This window comes from Rattus norvegicus, chromosome 19 (genome assembly GCF_036323735.1).
Source record: "Rattus norvegicus strain BN/NHsdMcwi chromosome 19, GRCr8, whole genome shotgun sequence".
In the NCBI taxonomy this organism is placed as follows: Eukaryota; Metazoa; Chordata; class Mammalia; order Rodentia; family Muridae; genus Rattus; species Rattus norvegicus.
The window spans coordinates 57,256,379-57,272,462 of NC_086037.1; the positions used below are offsets into that span (position 1 = coordinate 57,256,379).

The following is a 16,084-nucleotide window of genomic DNA, read 5'->3' on the forward strand; positions in this document are numbered from 1 at the left end:
GAAGACCAGCTTTAGCCTGTGGTGGTCTGATAGGATGCATGGGATTATTTCTATCTTTCTGTATCTGTTGAGGCCTGTTTTATGACCAATTATATGGTCAATTTTGGAGAAAGTACCATGAGGAGCTGAGAAGAATGTATATCCTTTTGTTTTAGGATAGAATGTTCTATAAATATTTGTTAAGTCCATTTGGTTTGTGACTTCTCTTAGTCTGTCTATGTCTCTGTTTAATTTCTGTTTCCATGACCTGTCCATTGATGAGAGTGGGGTGTTGAAAACTCCTACTATTATTGTGTGAGGTTCAATGTGTGCTTTGAGCTTTAGTAAGGTTTCTTTTATGTATGTAGGTGCCCTTGTATTTGGAACATAGATATTTAGGATTGAGAGTTCATCTTGGTGGATTTTTTCCTTTGATGAATATAAAGTGTCCTTCCTTATCTTTTTTGATGACTGTTAGTTGAAAGTCAATTTTATTCAAAATTAGAATGCTACTCCAGCTTGCTTCTTCAGACTATTTGCTTGGAAAGGTGTTTTCCAGCCTTTCACTCTGATGTAGTGTCTGTCTTTGTCTCTGAGGTGTGTTTCCTGTAGGCAGCAGAATGCAGGGTCCTCATTGCGTATCCAGTTTGTTAATCTATGTCTTTTTATTGGAGAGTTGAGACCATTGATTTTGAGAGATATTAAGGAATAGTGATTATTGCTTCCTGTTATATTCATATTTGGATGTGAGATTATGTTTGTGTGCTTTTCTTTGTTTTGTTGCCAAGACAACTAGTTTTTTGCTTTTTCTAGGGTGTAGCTTGCCTCCTTATGTTGGGCTTTACCATTTATTATCCTTTGTAGCGCTGAATTTGTAGAAACATATTATGTAATTTGGTTTTGTCATGGAATATCTTGGTTTCTCCATCTATGTTAATTGAGTGTTTTGCAGGATACAGTAACCTGGGCTGGCATTTGTGTTCTCTTAGGGTCTGTATGACATCTGTCAAGGATCTTCTGGCTTTCATAGTCTCTGGTGAGAAGTCTGGTGTGATTCTGATAGGTCTGCCTTTACATGTTACTTGACCTTTTCCCCTTACTGCTTTTAATATTCTTTCTTTATTTTGTGCATTTGGTGTTTTGACTATTATGTGACGGGAGGAGTTTCTTTTCTGGTCCAATCTATTTGGAGTTCTGTAGGCTTCTTGTATGTTTATGGGCATCTCTTTCTTTAGGTTAGGGAAGTTTTCTTCTGTGATTTTGTTGAAGGTATTTACTGGTCCTTTGAGCTGGGAGTCTTCACTCTCTTTTAAACCTATTATCCTTAGGTTTGATTTTCTCACTGTGTCCTGGATTTCCTGGATGTTTTGGGCTAGGAGCTTTTTGCATTTTACATTATCTTTGATGGTTGTGTTGATGTTTTCTATGGTATCTTCTGCCCCTGAGATTCTCTCTTCTATCTCTTGTATTCTGTTGGTGATGCTTGCATCTATGACTCCTGATCTCTTCCCTAGGTTTTCTATCTCTAGGGTTGTCTCCTTTGGTGCTTTCTTGATTGTTTCTCTTTCCATTTTTAAATCCCGGTTGGTTTTGTTCAACTCCTTCACCATTTTGACTGTGTTTTCCTGTAATTCTCGAAGGTATTTTTGTGTTTCCTCTTTAAGGGCTTCTACTTGTTTACTTGTGTTGTCCTGTATTTTTTTAAGGGAGTTACTTATGTCCTTCTTAAAGTCTTCCATCATTGGCAGAAGGAACACCCATTCAGAGCCTGCCCCACATGTGGCCCACACATATACAGTCACCAAACTAGATAAGATGGATGAAGCAAAGAAGTGCAGGCTGACAGGAACTGGGTGTAGATCTGTCCTGAGAGACACAGCCAGAATACAGCAAATACATAGGTGAATGCCAGTAGCAAACCACTGATCTGAGAACGGGACCCCCGTTGAAGGAATCAGAGAAAGGACTGAAAGAGCTTGAAGGGGCTTGAGACCCCATATGAACAACAATGCCAACCAACCAGAGCTCCCAGGGACTAAGCCACTACCCAAAGACTATACATGGACTGACCCTGGGCTCCAACCTCATAGGTAGCAATGAATAGCCTAGTAAGGGCACCAGTGGAAGGGGAAGCCCTTGGTCCTGCCAAGACTGAACCCCCAGTGAATGTGATTGTTGGGGTTAGGGCAGTAATGGGAGGAGGATGGGGACGGGAACACCCATAGAGAAGGGGAAGGAGAGGGGTTGGGGGATGTTGGTCCGGAAACCAGGAAAGGGAATAACAGTCGAAATGTAAATAAAAAATACCCAAGTTAATAAAGATGAAAAAAAAGATAAAGGACATCTAAATTAAAAAAAAAGTCTTCCATCATCGTTGTCGTCGTCGTCGTCGTCATCCTCCTCCTCCTCCTCCTCCTCCTCATCATCATTATCAAATGTGATTTTAAATCCAAATCTTGCTTTTCTGGTGTGTTTGGATTAGCATTTGCTTTGGTGGGAGAACTGGGCTCTGATAATGCCAAGTAGTCTTGGTTTCTGTTTCTTAGGTTCCTGTGTTTGCCTTTTGCTGTCTGGTTGTCTCTGGTATTGGTCTTACTGTCTCTGATAGTGCCTTGACCCTCCTGTAAGCCTGCGTGTCAGCACTCCTGGAGACTGACTTTCTCCCAGCGGGGTCTGGGTACAGAGAGCTGTGTCCCAGGATCAGCTCCGGGAGCAGGCTAAAACCGGAATGATCCTGTTCCAGACTGCTCCTTGGTTCCTGTGTCCAGAGGGCTCTAGGCAGGTTCCTCTTAGGGCAGGAATGTGAGCAGAATTGGTGGTCTCCCTTATGCTTTGAGGATTGTATGCACTTCTGAGAGTCCTGCTATCTCCCCAAGGGATCTCGGTACAGAGAGCTGTGGAATGGGGTTAGCTCCAGGCACAGGCAGAAACCAGAAGGATCTTGTCCCAGACTGCTCCTGGCTTCCTGTGTCCTGAGGACACCAGATGGGTCCCTCGGAGCAGAAGTGGTGGTCTTACCTCTGCTCTCAGGTGTGTCAGCACTCCTGGTGACTGACTTCCAGCTCTGGGTGCAGGCAGAGACTGGAAGGATTCTCTCTCTGACTGCTCCTAGGTTCCTGTGTGCAGGGGGCTCCAGGCAGGTTCCTTTTGGGCCAGGAATATGAGCAGAAGTGGTGGTCTCCCCCTGAGCTCTCAGGATTGTCTGTACTTCTGAGAGTCCAGCTCTCTCTCCCAGGGGATTTGGGTACAGAGCTAGGTTGATCTTTTAGGTGGTAAGAATCATATAGTAAACTAAACAATTCTGACAGTAATTTAGTGTTATTTATTTAAAAGTCACCTGCCAACGTTAACATGGGAAATCTCATTTCTCATTTATATCAAGATTCAGTACATTTTCTACAAATTCCTTATGACTATGAGAATCTTTAAAAATTGTATTTATTTTTTATTCTTTGACAACTTCATACATGTGTGTACTAAGCTTGGACACTCTTCCCCTCCTTTGCTCTCCCAAGTACCCCCCTCTTCCTGATGGAACACTTCCACCCAACATCCCATTCTTTACTTTGATGTCATTTTTATTTTTATTTTTGACCCATTGAGTTTAATTAAGGTTGCTTGTACAAGCAGGAGTGGGAGGTTATTTCCTCGAATGTTATCAGTCGCTATACCACTGAGGAAAATGACAGCCCTTCTCCTAGTATCTATTAACTTCCTCTTGACCCTCAGTAATGAGTGGGACCCCACATCCCCAAGCATGATGAAACGGTGAGAGGTCCGTCGGTATGCTACTCTTTGCCCTTCATGGCTTCGATGAGCTCGCGAGTGCAATGGCTGTGTCATGTCCAGAACCGGTCCACAGTGCTGTCAGCTTCTGCGTCTTACATTCCCACTCTTCACAATGCTGCCTAAGTTTTGGCGATACGCATTATACATGTGTCCTAATTAGGGGCCATGTACCCCACAGCCACCCTCTGCCCGCAATTCAACCAGTTCTTTATCTCTGCGCTAACCACACCCCAAGCCCCCTACCCTCCTTCCTTAAATCTCCATCTTCAAGGCCACCTCTGACTCCCTGCAAAAAACAGAAAAGAAACTTCTCGGATGAAGGCAGAGAATAGCACAGATATAAAAAAGAGCATCTAGAAGACTGTTGAACATCATCTCCATAAAATCAATTTTTGAAGTCTGAAAAAATGTCTTCTGGTTGAGGTAGGTTTTATGTGCATAGTGTAGGTCTCTTTGAAATCATTTTAATTATTTTCTTATTTTAATACCAGGTGAATTGATCATTTTAATTTATGTTTTCATTGCTTTTAATTAAAACATATAATAAAACATAAATATAATTAATCATCCTCGAGCTCCTTCTGTATGCTAGATAGACTTAGTTTTTGTTTGAGACAGTTTCTTTGTGTAGCTTTGATAGACAGACAATAAAAGTGAGATTAAATATATAGATAAAAATAAATATAAATATAATGATTTCAAAACTCCTTTTGTAGGCCTGGCAGACAGACTTTGAACTCAGAGATCTGCCTGCCTCTGCTTCCTGATTCAATTCTAGCACTCTATTTTAATTAATTATTTTTTTTATCATTTTACTCAGAAAAAAAAACCACTGAACAGACAAAATGCAATGGATATTTTAATTGCCACTCCTCATTTCATGGTCAAATCTCTTAATAGATTATTACTGAGTACTATATTTCATGTAGTGTATGCATGGATGAGCGTGTGTGTGTGTGTGTGTGTGTGTGTGTGTGTGTGTGTGTGTAGAAAAGCCGTCTCTTAGGATGACAGGATATTTTATTTTTTATCATGGGAATACCACACACTATTGAATATTGTCTACATCTTTTGGAAAGCAGGATGATATGTTTTTATTCTTTTTCTGATGTATTGAATAACTGTGGTTTATTTTCATATAACTGATCAAACGGGCATGCATCTCTCCAACACTTTGCCAATATTGTCTACAGAATTCTGCATATATGTTTATGTTTTGGTAAAACTTGGATCACAATTAAGTTGTTCTCTTAAAATGAATTCATTAGGAGCTTCTTTTTCTACTCTCTGGATTAGTTTTGGAACAGCTGATGTTCTGTCTTAAATATTTGGAAGGATTCAATTGTGAAGTCTTAATCTTGAATTGTCTCTGAAGATTCTCATGAGTGTCAATTAACATTTTCATTAATCATCGATTGGTTTGTTTTATGAGATAGGGTCTCCTGTCTGTCTGGCTTGAACTAACTATGTACCTGAAGATGACCATACAATTCTGATCCTCCTGCCTCTCCTCCCAAGTGCTGGGATCACACGTGTTTTCCACATCTGGCTCATCAGCATATCATTAACATATAATTTATTTCATCTTATGTTAGCTTAGTAAAAATTTACACTTTTCTATCCATATTTATTTTGTCTAAACTTTCATATGTATTGGTATGAAGTTACTCAGGTTATCTCGAATAAAACTTTTTATGTGTATGGGTCTATTTTTATTTCGCATGTCTGTTTGTTCACCCTGCGCATGCCTTGTTCCTGGGCAAGAGGGCATCAGATCACCTAGAACTGGAGTTTCAGATGGTTGTGGGTTGCTGTGTGGCTGCTGAGACTTGAACCTGATTATCCTGGAAGAACAGCCCATGGTGCTCTTAACTGCTGAGCCATCTCTCCAGTCCCAATTTTCAGTTTTTTTTTAATATAGTATATATGTTTCATTCTTGATACTTTCTGTTTGTTTTCTCTCTCAAAATTCTCCCCACAGAATTAATATTTTATTACTTATTTTAATTAACTATAAATTGTTTTTGTAGTATGTATGCTTGTATTCCTTTAATCTGTGATCTTAAGTTGTCCTCACATCCCTTCCCTTCCACTAGAGGACTTACTGAGATGGAGATTTCTGAGTGCCAGCATCTCTGTACTATGAAATACTCTTTATCCATTCTTTATTATTCAGGATTTATTTTATTTTAAGCAGTCCATTTTATTTGACTAAGCTTTTCACATGCAAATGATACTTTCTAACACCTCGCTGTTAGTGTTTTGGCACACAAGGTAATCTTAAAACACTTTTGTTGATGCTGAGTGTTCTAGTTTTTGTTGTCCTGGAACTCATTTCCTTTGATTTTGAAGGATGCCTCTCTTTAGGTGTAGATATCTAGGCTGAAACCATTTTCTTTCAGCAGTTTGGTAACATTCCATTGGCTTTCGACTTCCATAGTCTTACTGTGGTGATAACTGTCAGCTGTGAGGGAATGCGCTGTCTCTCCTCTTCTGCTTGGTTGTGGGATTTACAGCTTGATAGGTGTTGAGTTTCCTGGAATAAGTGGAAAGCTCTACTTTGATTCAGCGGTTGTTGCTGATAGGGTTGTACCTATGTTATCTCTACTCCATCAAGGGTCAGATCATATGTGTTCGTGTATATCTTATGCATGTGTCTGGAAGTTTGTTCATGTGTGACATGACCTGTGCTCAAGAACTAAAAATTCTCCCATGCAGTCCTTACCTGTGGGTTGGCAGTTATATAATGTACATGCAACACTTTCCTTGGGTGGAATAACTGTGTCCTAGACATTGTTCTAACCTCCATAGTTTAATTCCATGTGGTCAGCTACTTTCCTAGAATCCCCTTCTCTGCACCATCTCCTTATATTCCTTTCAAGAATAAACCACTTGTGTTCAAACTCACATCCTAGAATTTTGGATTACTTCCTACCCAAAAGACCAAATGTGTTTCTTTTTTAGAATAGAAAAAAAATGGATGTCAGATCACCAACTGAGTCCTATACCAGCTATCTCTGGGGAACCCAATGGTCTTCCTCCATCACCCCGAGATATCTTCTGGTACTCTGTTATGTAGGAAAGATATACATGCATCATTGGCAGACAGCTTACATTTGTTATCTGCCTTGTGAAGAGGATGTGGAAGTCCGTAATTTCCCCCTTTGGTCAAGAAACACCAAAAATTCGCTATTATGGTTTGAAGGTGCTTATCTCACACATTTAAAGCACTTATTCCAAAGCTGGTGGTGCTGTTTGAAAGGTTGCCGAAGTTTTAGACGGTGGGACCTTGAAGGAGAAAGTGGGTCACTGGGGGTGAGCCTGAATGTTTTATAGCCCAGTCCCAGTTTCTGTGTGCCCTCTGCTACCCGAGTAGGGCTGCATCGTGGTCAGTTAGCCTCCTGCTTTAGCTGCTGTGCTTTCCCCTCCTGCTGCCAGGTCTTCACCGTGGCGGACTGTATCCCTTTAGACTGTAAGCCGAAGCTAAACCCTTCCTCCCTTAAGTTGCTTCCCGTCAGGGATTGTATCACATCCCTGAGAAAAGAAGCTAATGAAGTAGTGATGATGTACCCGAGGGAAACGGCAAGTTTACTGCCACCCCATGGACTTAGAGAAGGAAGATTTGGTAGCCCCTGTCATGTCTCTAGTCAACTCAGTAGTCTTGACTCTGAAAATAGCAGATAAAACATAGAAGACTGAAAGGTACCAACAAAGCAATGTCACCAATCACCACTGTGCCCGGGATCCATGTAATTGTCAACAGTGATGGAGGCAAATAACTTATTATTATTATCATCATCATCATTATGGCCATAACGACACTCTCACAGACATCCTGAAAGTGTCATCATGGTACCCCCCTACAGTTTAGGACCAAGAGCGGGAGGGTGAATGGCTTTATTCACTGATATCTCCAATGACCCACTTGAGAAATCTGTGCTTCGTCTCCCAGTGGAGAGAGGCTTCTAACAGGCCACACAGCAAGCTCAAATTACAGCACTCCATTGTCATTCCGGACTCTCAGCAGGAGTACAGATGCATTTTTTTTTGAAGTTACATCCTGTTGGTGGAAAATGGTCATTATTAACATGAGGGTAAGGAGTCTGCTTCCTAATGAAGGCAGGGAGATTTCACCGCGTGTCCATGCCTGGCGATTAAGCCAAAATGAATAGAAAATGCGTGCCCTGACAGAGTGTGGTAAGCAGGGAACCATAGCCCCGAAGGAAGAGGATCTGGTTTATGCCAGATCGTTAGAAAGGCTGTCCAATTACTAGGAGCGTCTGTCTACATGACGAAGGAGACAAAGAGAGCAATATATCAATAGTCGTTTTCAGGTAAAGCAGCAGTACAAGGGCTTCCGACCCCAGCCCCAGTTTGGTGTTTTGAGGCAGGGCTTCTTATAGCTCAGACCAACCTCGAACCTCTTTGTAACTGATGCCGGGTCCTTCTTGTCTCCTCCATGCTGAGATTAAAGTCATGTTACACCTTCACCATGCTTGGCAAGACGTGATTTGTACGACACGAAATCATCATTGCATATGTCGATTTTTTTAAAATAATTTGCCTTTAGTGAAGTACGGACTGGACAAAACACACTAACTTTGGGGTGTGTGTCATTCTGAGCATTTCCAAGGGGTGGCTATGACAGGTGCAGCCAGTTGTCACTAATAGCCTGAAGTGTTTACCACGTTGGCGTGTTTCGGACTGTTGGCAATCACCAGCATCCGCAGTTTCATGCCTGAAAGGTTATTCTAGAAGGCTCCTCAGTTTCTATCCTTAGAGAGCTCTCTGTGCTGTGGAATTAATGGACACCATAAGGGACATTTTCCACCCAGTGCTTAATAAGAAAGGGTGCATAAATACCCAGCATCCTTTAGGTGGCGCATATCCAAAGTTAGGACCCTGTTCCTTTTCCCAGTGACTCCAAGGTTAAGCCACAACATTCCTCTGCATCTTGATGAATAAAAGGGACCCCATGATGGGCTGCCTGCTTTCCGTCTGCTCCCACTTTCCCATAATGCTCCTACATATCTCCAGCGGACTACTTATAATCTTCTCACAACCTCCTCAGGGAGCTCCAACCAGGATAGATGGGCAGCCACTCCTCCCTTTGTGAGGTGATGATGCCCAACCCAGTGGGTGCTGCTTGGGAGTGAGAAAAATGCCTTCAGGGCAAAAGCACTCCTAAATACTCTCCGCTCCTCTCCCCGGGTTCTTGATTCTCTGAATCCTTACTGATTTGATAGCTCTCTGATTCCTTCAAACAGACTTTTAAAAATGTATCCTGCTACAGCAGTAGTTCTCAGTGGGAGTGTTGGTCCAATGTAACTGAGAGCCGAAATCAATTTCTTTCGCAAATCCATATGCGAATTAAGGAAACTTTAATGAGAACCCAAAGCAGTCACCACCTTCTTCCCTGGTATTTCGCAAACCCCCAAATCATTTAAAATGGAATGTTCTATTTTATAGTAGCAGGGGGGTTGAAATCTCAGTCCAAGCTAAAGGCTTCTTAATGCTGTAACTCTATGAATTGCCTGATTTTTTTTTTTTTTTTTGTCTTCAGATATTTCAGGTAAGTTTCTCTGCTCCTGGTTTTTTGAGGAAGAATGTACTTTCAGATCTGCTAATGTTTTTGTTGAGTGTTCAGGGGGTAATTATCTGGCTTCCAGGAACCATTCCTTGGGGAGGAACAGTATTATGAAACATTCATACATCTTTTCACTTTCTGTCCAGTAAATACAGTTCTGGAGGGGCCCCCGCATAATATTTTGCAGAGAAGGCGAACCGTTAAGGGGATGAAAAAGTGCGTGTTTGGGGAGCTCATGATTAAGACTCATTTTGTAGATTAATAGAGACATCACCAGTCTCCAAGGTTAGCAAGTCAACACTTTCACGAAAATTAAATTTACATAAAAATCTGGGGAAATGAATAACATTTCAATCTTTGTTGGTAGCGGGTCAAAAAGTCATACCCCCATTGAATTCGGAAGTTGGCTTTCCCGTGACTTTTCCTGTGACCTATTTTACAGCTTTCAACTTATTTACTTGCTTAAGGCTTCTTTGAGAACCGATTAGTTTCTTTGTAGCTCGTAATCTCATATATTCAGAGAGGGGAGGGGGAGAGAGAGAGAGAGAGAGAGAGAGAGAGAGAGAGAGAGAGAGAGAGAGAGAGAGCTGTGCCTATGAACAGAGTTATAGGTTTCATGTACCATGTGACTTGTCCTTACTGAGTGCTGCAAATTTTGGTTGTTTCCTTTAGGGTGATAAAGTCTGTCTAACTATTTTTCTGTACATTGAAGAAATGGGTGCCACCTTAATATCATCTCATTTGGGGACATAAAAAACACTCTTTAACAACTCTTTGCAAATTAGAGAAGAATAGGGCCAGTGGGTACCTGTCTTACTTACCAAAGAGACAACTCAGGGGACTGGGAAGATGGCTCAGTGATTAAGAACACTGGCTCTTCCAGAGGATCAGGGTTCAATTCCCAGCACCTGTATGGTGACTTTCAATCATCTGTAACTCCAGTTCAAGGGGGATCTAGCATCCTCTTCAGTAAACTGTGAGCACCAGAAGTGCATGAAGTTCACGCTTATACATGCAGGCCAAACACCTGCACACATTTAAAAAGTAAGCGAAAAATAAGTCAGAACCTGAACGTTTATTCCCGTTTTAGGGTTTCCACTGCTGTGAAGAGACACGGTAACCAAGGTCACTCTTACAAAGGACAACATTTAATTGGGGCTGACTTACAGTTCAGAGGTTCAGTCCATTACCATCATGACAGGAACCATGTTGGTATGCAGGCAGACATACTAGAGTATACATAGAGTGAGAGAGGGAACTGAGAGTTCTACTTGATCTGAAGACAACAAGGAGAGTGTCTCTTCTGCACTGGATGGAGCTTGAGCATAGGACCTCAAAGACAGTGACTCACATCCTCCAACAAGACCACACTTATTCCAACATTACCACACCTCCTAATAGCACCACTCTCTGGGTAAGCATATTCAAACCACTTCAGTCCTACAGAATCAAACCGGTAAGAAGGACCGTTATGCCCCAATTTTCTCCCCAAGCCAACTGAATATGGGGGTGGGATCTCTACTCTGCTTGAAAAAAATAGTTGCTGCTATGCTGTTCCTTTCATCCTAGGAGAGCCACTCTGATATTCACACTTAGGGATGTGAAAGTATCACCATGCTTCTCTGAGGTAAATCATTTCTAACACAGGTGAATATCTCATGCACAGGAAAGGAGGTTACCTCTTCTTAAACCATAGGCTTCCTTCTTGATCCAGTCCTGGCACTCAACCTCTTGCTCAAAACGTCATAATTTTCCGAGGGAAAAAATGAGATAGAAAGTAATTATGGATTATGTTTCCCCTCTCCCATCCTAGGGGACTTTGTTTGCTTAATTGTGCACCACCAAAATATCTTGAACTCTGAAGGGCTCCAGATCCAAAGGCGTGTCCATGGGATGTTCTCACCTTTTCCTTCATGATGGGGTAGCCATTTAGTGACAGCAAGCAGAGCTATCTAAGGGAGTGCTTTGACAGGTGGTGAGAATAGGGTTTGTTATTATTTTAATTACCAGATAGGGAACATAAAAGTAGGTTTAATTATCTACTAGGTGAGGTATCTTATACCCATCAGCTGTTCCATTTAAACATTTTCTAAAGTTTCAATAGATTTCCTAACGTTCACTTATCCACTCATTTGCTCAACACATGTATTCCTTATCAGCTAAGAAATAACACTACGTGCTTGCTTTAAAGAAGATTAAAACAATTTGCTTTGAAAGAGATGGTGGGACACTGATAATTCTGTCTTCCAAATCACATGCTCACTTAATCAGAGTTTTTGCCTTTTCAGAAACAAGTGCTAGGGCTAGAGACTTGCATTGTGCTACTGATCTATGGGTCTATTTATGAATACCAGGCACATAATTTCTATAAATGAACACTCACTATTTATTTCAAAAGAATCCTACAATAGAAGAAAGCACTATCCTGAGACCAGGATAGATTTTCAATTTCCTTACACAATATGGACCTGGGAATAAGAATCAATGTTCTCTATGCTAACTCTCATCTCAAATAGAGCACTTCCTTTTTTTAATAGTCAGTAAGTGTTGGTAATACACCCTAAATGTTGTTGCCTTTAAATTTCACAGCCATGGGTGATGCTGTTAAATCACATTACAACGAAAGACATTGAGGCTGGAGGAGTAGCTTGAAGCCAACGCTGGACCTTGAGTCCTTTCTGGTGCTTATATTTGCATGAGGATTTTTTTCCCTTTCAGTTTACACATGTGAGGGTTAATACTGATTACCAACTGGATAAGATCTAGAATCACCTCAGAGAAAAACCTCTGGCATATCTGTGAGGGTTTAGTGAGCTGGGAAGACTCTCACTAATTATGGGAAGCACAATTATCCTAGAGGGTGAGGTCATATACTGAAGGAAAGAGAGCAAGAGTGTGTGTGTGTGTGTGTGTGTGTGTGTGTGTGTGTGTGCGAGAGAGAGAGAGAGAGAGAGAGAGAGAGAGAGAGAGAGAGAGAGAGCGAGCTTGTCTGCTGAGCGACAGCATTCATTTGTCCTTGCTGCCTGGCCATAGCATAACTGCACATGCTGCATATGCTTCCGATACTATGCCTTCCCTGCCTTGGTGAGCTGAACCCTCAAACTGTGAGCGGAAATAAATCCGTCCTTTCTGATTTTTGTTTGGTGTTTTGATGTTTTCCTTGTGAGCCTTATCTTGTAACAACTGAGTTGTCTCTCTGACCCTTGTAAGGCATTTTGTCATAGCAACCAGAAAAGTAACTAAGACAATGTATGGTAGATTCTTCCTCTTCCTTCTTCCTCTTCCTTCTTTCTCCCCTCTTCCTCCTTCTCTTCCTCCTCTTTCTCCACCTCCTTCTTTTCTTCTCCCGTTTCTCCTCCTCCTCTCTCTCTTCTTCTTCCTCTCCTCTTCTCTCTCCTCCTTTTCCTCTTCCTCTTCTTCCTCCTCCATTCCCCCTTTTTGTGCTAAGCAACTTGTGTGTGCTTGGCAAGTGTTCTATCATTGTAGTGCAAGACTGCACTTCAGTCTTGTTCTATAGCTTTGGGATAGTGAAGACGCCGGTCATCATTTGGTTTAAGTAGCTGACTCATATTTCAGATGCTTCCCTTCTAGGTAGCCCCTTCTTTATTTGGTTTTTACAGGTTTGTTTGTGTTTTATTTGTGTGACTATATGAGTATATGCCTTCTGTGCAGCGTTACCCAAAGAGGCCAGAGGAGAATGTTGCATTTTCTGAAGTTTGTGTTGGAGGTGATTGTGAGCCGTTCTACAGTGTAGGGACTGGGGACCAAACTCGGGGCCTCTGGCAGTACTCAGAGATGTCTCCAGTTCCTCTCTTCAAGTCCTGTATGTCCCGATGTTCTAGTTTAATTCTTTTGTTGTGATAAAATATCACAGTGAAAAGTGTATTAAGGACGACAGGAATTAGTCAGCTACAGTCCATCATTTGTGGGAGTCAAGGCCACGATCAGGAAGCATGGAAAGAATAAAGGCACCTGAGCAAATTGTGTTAAGTACCTCTTTATTCCTACGTAATTCAGGACCCAAACTCAAGAACAGGTGTTGTCCATCTTTAGGCTGGGTCATCCCCCGTCTATTAATGGAATCATGACAGTGGACATACTCACAGGGCAACCTGATATAGCCGGTTTTTCACAGACATTCTTCTCCCTGGTGACCCTGCATTGCATTAAGATGACAACTTAAGCAAGTTATATTTAGGAAAAAAATGAAATGAGAAATGTAGTGTGTAGAAGTGAGAGTTTCCATATCTGCATGGAGACAGTCACATGTTTAAAAAAAATGTTGTAATGTATACCTAGTCACCCCCCACCCTAGTACCCAAAACAGGCACCAGTAAAATTTCAAATTAATTTTTTTCTGATTAACGTAAAGTAATGAAGAAGACAGAGGAAAGTGATTCATGAGCAAGGGAAAAGGAAGGAACAGAGGTGTGATGTAGGGTGGGGGCAGGTGGAGGGGGAGGAGGAAGGCAGGCGCACTGGGAGAGGCACACTGCTGGGATGCCACAGTGACTGGTAGAGCTCCAGCAGGCTCTAGGCTGTCAATAAAGCCCCGTGCTCCGGTGAGGAGGGAGAGAATGCTTCACCAGAACCTTTTCTTCTCTTTCCCCATTGCTCTCTAGGGTGGGGAGAGGTGAAGTGATTTGTTGCAAACTCGAGATGGATTTCATTAAGCATGCAGAACTGCTGTTAACATCACTAGAGATCTGCAAAATAGAAGCTCGACATGCCCAGAGCAGGTTTGACACATGGAGCCGAGATGTGAAATTTGCCAGAAATTAAGAGCTGTGCTGGTAAATTCTGGTCCTTCATGATTCATTTTTTCCCCTCCGCGCAGAACAAGATTTTATTGAAATAATGACAGTTGCATGTTTTATTAATGTGTTTTTCAGACAAGCTTTCTAACATGATCTCATCATCAAATCCTGGAAGGTAATGGATTTATCATTTAGCGAGTTAATGCGGTAGAAAGTGCTTTGTAGACTGGAAAGTTTGAAGTAAACATTAGTTGTAATCATAATCCACGTGGCGTTTGGCTTATAGATTTTTTTTTATTTTAGACTTTATATTTTAGAATATTTTTGGATTTATAGAAAATTGTGAAAGCGAGCAGAGTTTGCATATAACCCACATCTAGTGTCTGCTACTGATAGCTGTCATGGAGATGTTCAATTATTATAAATAACAGACAATATTAATATATTATTTAAAGTTCATATTTTATTCAGATTCCCCTCATCTGTATCTGACATCTATTTTTTTTTTTTCTGTTCTGGGAGACCACCAGTTTACCTATTATGGCTTCATAGGGTCCTCTTGAGCTGACAGATTCTCAGACTTATTTCTAGTGATCCTGCAGGTCAGGGGACACAGGTGAGGCAGTTGCTAGGCAGCCCTCTTTAGGGGATTAGTCTGGTTTTTCTCTCCAGTTGGTTGAGGTCGTGATGTCTTGGCATGCAGCTCTCCTGCCCAGCCTCTGAAAGGTCCCACTGTTGCTTTGTCAGAGAGCTCTCCTTTGGTAGCTTCTCCCTTGATCAGAAATCACTGTGCAGACACCCACAATGAAGAAGTGTGTGTGTGTGTGTGTGTGTGTGTGTGTGTGTGTGTGTGTGTGTGTGTGGTGTCTGTGTGCGCACATGCATGGATCTACAATTTTTCCCCTTGAATAAGGGACAAACACATAAACCATTTGGAATTCTGTTCAGGTAAATCTTCTAATACCACTTACTTATCAATCGTGTATTTATATGTCCACTTGGATTCATATTTTTGTTTGTTTTTAGTTTGTAAAGACCTCTTTTTAATTTTTAACTGTGTGAATGTGTATGAATGCTGGTACTTGGAAGGGGTCAATCCTCCTGGAGCTGGAGTCAGGTCATTGTAAACTGCCTGATGTAGCTGTTGGGAATTGAACTCTGGAACATGGTTAACCACGGAGTCATCCCTTCAGCCCTTCCAAGAGTTTGTTGGTTTGTTTATTTTTTTTTCTTTTCTTTTTTTTTTTTTTATTAACTTGAGTATTTCTTATATACATTTCAAGTGTTATTCCCTTTCCCGGTTTCTGGGCAAAATCCCCCTCCCCCCTCCCCTTCCTTATGGGTGTTCCCCTCCCAACCCTCCCCCCATTGCCGCCCTCCCCCCATAGTCTAGTTCACTGGGGGTTCAGTCTTAGCAGGACCCAGGGCTTCCCCTTCCACTGGTGCTCTTACTAGGATATTCATTGCTACCTATGGGGTCAGAGTCCAGGGTCAGTCCATATATAGTCTTTAGGTAGTGGCTTAGTCCCTGGAAGCTCTGGTTGCTTGACATTGTTGTACTTTTGGGGTCTCGAGCCCCTTCAAGCTCTTCCAGTTCTTTCTCTGATTCCTTCAACGGGGGACCTATTCTCAGCTCAGTGGTTTGCTGCTGGCATTCGCCTCTGTATTTGCTGTATTCTGGCTGTGTCTCTCAGGAGCGATCTACATCCGGCTCCTGTCGGCCTGCACTTCTTTGCTTCATCCATCTTGTCCAATTGGGTGGCTGTATATGTATGGGCCACCTGTGGGGCAGGCTCTGAATGGGTGTTCCTTCAGTCTCTGTTTTAATCTTTGCCTCTCCCTTCCCAGCCAAGGGTATTCTTTTTCCTCATTTAAAGAAGGAGTGAAGCATTCACATTTTGATCATCCGTCTTGAGTTTCGTTTGTTCTAAGCATCTAGGGTAATTCAAGCATTTGGGCTAATAGCCACTTA

General features: G+C 41.9%; 1 long non-coding RNA gene across 1 annotated transcript; it reads left to right on the forward strand.

The window, feature by feature from the left end:
* Window positions 1–5,786: 5,786 nt before the first annotated feature.
* On the forward strand, window positions 5,787–15,188 carry LOC102555266 (uncharacterized). Its single transcript, XR_597261.4, has 3 exons — window positions 5,787–9,340; window positions 13,978–14,148; window positions 14,248–15,188. It is a non-coding gene; the product is annotated as an uncharacterized LOC102555266 (long non-coding RNA).
* Window positions 15,189–16,084: the final 896 nt, after the last annotated feature.